This window comes from Molossus molossus, unplaced genomic scaffold, assembly GCF_014108415.1.
Source record: "Molossus molossus isolate mMolMol1 unplaced genomic scaffold, mMolMol1.p scaffold_m16_p_7, whole genome shotgun sequence".
NCBI classification, from domain to species: domain Eukaryota; kingdom Metazoa; phylum Chordata; class Mammalia; order Chiroptera; family Molossidae; genus Molossus; species Molossus molossus.
In genome coordinates this window covers 109,024,346-109,027,209 of record NW_023425401.1, presented here as the reverse complement: position 1 = coordinate 109,027,209, position 2,864 = coordinate 109,024,346, and the positions used below count along the sequence as shown (strand labels likewise).

Sequence of the window (2,864 nt, the reverse complement as noted above, 5' to 3'; positions counted from 1 at the left end):
AACGATGGACATTTGACTCTAATAATATAACTTTGGCCATTTCCTCCTTCCCTAGAGTTGGCTGTCTTTCATTATCTGCATTATTATTTTCATTGTTGTAGGCGGTCTGTGTGTCCAGGATCAGCCTGAGGAGCAAACTGAATGTCCTCTCGGGTCTTTTCCGAGCCTTTCCCTGGGCATGTGCGGTCACTTTCTAATTCCCTGTATTTGCAGTTGCTTTTTTTCAGTTAAAAGTTTTAATATTTTAAAATGTTAAGTGTCTTTCTTTTATAAGTCATATCAATTTATAATTCACTTATAAGATTTTGTACCAAAGTGTCTAAATGTGAGTTTTTACAATGGATTCTTTTAAAAATTATTATTATTATTATCATACTTACCAGCAGGGGAGATACCATGATCACCAAGGTGGTTTTCCCAGGGTGAGGCTTATCCATTGCACTCCGGATGTGCTGATCCTGCGATCTCCCCAAATGTGGGAAACTCAACTGCATCATTTGTGGTAGCGGGGGACTGCGTTCGTGCTCTCGCCTAAGAAAACTAAAAAAAAAAAAAAAAAATTATTAATTTATTTTTGTTACAGATGTTTCCCCCTCTCCCCGCAGACATCCTCCTCCTTATCCCACCCCCCCACCCCCCAGCATTGTTGTCTATGTCCATTGGTTATGCATATAGGCATATGAGTTCTTTGGTTTATCTCCTCCCCCCCTCGCCCCCCCGCTTCTGAGGTTTGTCAGTCTGAATTTTGTAACCTTTTCGTGTGTCTATAGGTGATACTCCTCATGTGGGTTACGAATACAGTCACTGACAGTTACTAGTCTCTGCTAAATGTTTTTCTGGATTTTTTCATGACAACCTACCATGTGGCTTCCCCGGGAAGTAGGGATGGTTATTTTCCCAATTTTCTTTCTATGTCTCTGGGTCTGTTTTGTTCATCAGCTTTTTTTGTTCATTATATTCTACAAATAAGTGAGATCATGTGGTGTTTGTCTTTCTCTGACTGACTTATTTCATTCAGCATAATACTCTCCAGGCCCCTCCATGTTGTCTCAAAGTATAAAAGATCTTTCTTTCTTACAGCTGCATAGTACTCCATTGTGTAAATGTACCACAGCTTTTTTTATCCACTCATCTACTGATGGACACTTAGGCTGTTTCTAGATCTTAGCAATTGTAAATAGTGCTACTATGAACATAGGGGTACATATATTCTTTCTGATTGGTGTTTCAGGCTTCTTAGGGTATAGTTCTAGGAATGCAGTTGCTGTTTAATGTCCTCATCTTTTCAAATTTATTTTTTATTTATTTATTCTCACCTGAGAACATTTTTTTTTTTTTTTTTTTGCATTTATCTTCAGATAGAGCTGGAGGGAGTGGGAGGGAGAGAGGGAGGACTAGAGAGAGAGAAACATCAATGTGAAATGACACATTGACTGGTTGCCACCCACATGACCCCAACCAGGACCAGGGACAAACTGCAACCGAGGTATGTGCCCTTAGCGGGAACCGAACCCGGGTCTCTCTGGTCCACAGGCCGATGCTCTAACCACTGAGCAAAACTGTCCAGGGCTGTTATCATCTTTTATGATGGGCTCCTGAAGGGGGAAAAGTCTTATTTATGAAGTCTTTCCTGAATTCAATTTCAGGTATCAAACATATTGATGTATGTTTTTTCCTCTTTGTTTACAGTTATATCTTTCCCATTTAGATTTTTTTTTTTTTATCCTCACCCGAGGACATTTTTCGATATTTTGTTCAGATAGAATGAGAGGGGGAGAGAGAGAGAGAAACATCGACGTGAAAGCGACACATCGAGTGGTTGCCACCCGCACGACCCAACCAGGGCTGGGGACAAACTGCAACCGAGGTACGTGCCCTTAACGGGAACCGAACCCGGGTCTCTCCGGACCGCAGGCCGACGCTCTAACCGCTGAGCCAAACCGGCCAGGGCCCATTTAGATTTTTAATTCACCTGGAACCCACCTTTGGCTATGGTGTATGGCAGGACTCCAGCTCCCACAATATAAAGAACTGCTTCCCCAACAATTATTCACTAAACATGTTCTTTCTACACTGACTTGTGGTAACTTATCTCTGATGAACCAAACTCTTGTATGTACAAGGGTCTATATATGACTTCCCTATTTTGGTTTATGGTGCAAGAACTTTACTGTTTTATTACTATGGCCTTGGAGTATGTCTTTATATCTGATAAGATCAATTTCTTTTGCTCTTCTGTTCTAAAATTATCTTAGTAATTTGGGAACTTTTGTTCTTCCTTATAAATTTTAGAATAGGTTTAAATTCCTAAAAAAGTACAGTTGGAATTGATTAGGATTATAATTATGATAATGCTTGGGTGGAAGTGACATTTTTATATTAAGTTGTCCCATCTAACAACACAGATTATTCCATTTACTCAGATCTTCTTTTATCTCGTATAATAGAAGGTGAACATTTCCTTCATTGAAGATGATGTATTTTTTGTTATATTTTTAAGGTTTTGTTGCTATTATGAATGGTATCCTATTTTCTGTTATGTATTGTAGGTGGTTATTGTGGTCTAGAGAAAGTGCTATTGATTTTTGTAAGTTGGTCTTATATTTATCCAATAACCCTTTTATTTTAATAATTTGTCTGCTCAAATTTCTGTGTAGATCATCATATTGTTTACAAATAATGACATTTTTATATCTTTCTTCTCAATTCCTATACCTCTTATTTCTTTGTCTTGTTTTATAACATTGGCCAGGACCTCTAGTTCTTTGTTACATAATCACAGTGCTAATAGGCATTTTAATCTTGTTGCCAATCCTAATCAAATGTTTCTCAAGTTTCTCCATTAGGTATGACATTTGCTGTGG

The 2,864-nt window shown here is 38.4% G+C and overlaps 1 non-coding gene across 1 annotated transcript; it reads left to right on the top strand.

The window, feature by feature from the left end:
• Window positions 1–372: 372 nt before the first annotated feature.
• On the top strand, window positions 373–534 carry LOC118620551. The gene has a single exon (XR_004957465.1). It is a non-coding gene; the product is annotated as a U1 spliceosomal RNA (small nuclear RNA).
• The last annotated feature ends 2,330 nt before the right edge of the window (window positions 535–2,864 follow it).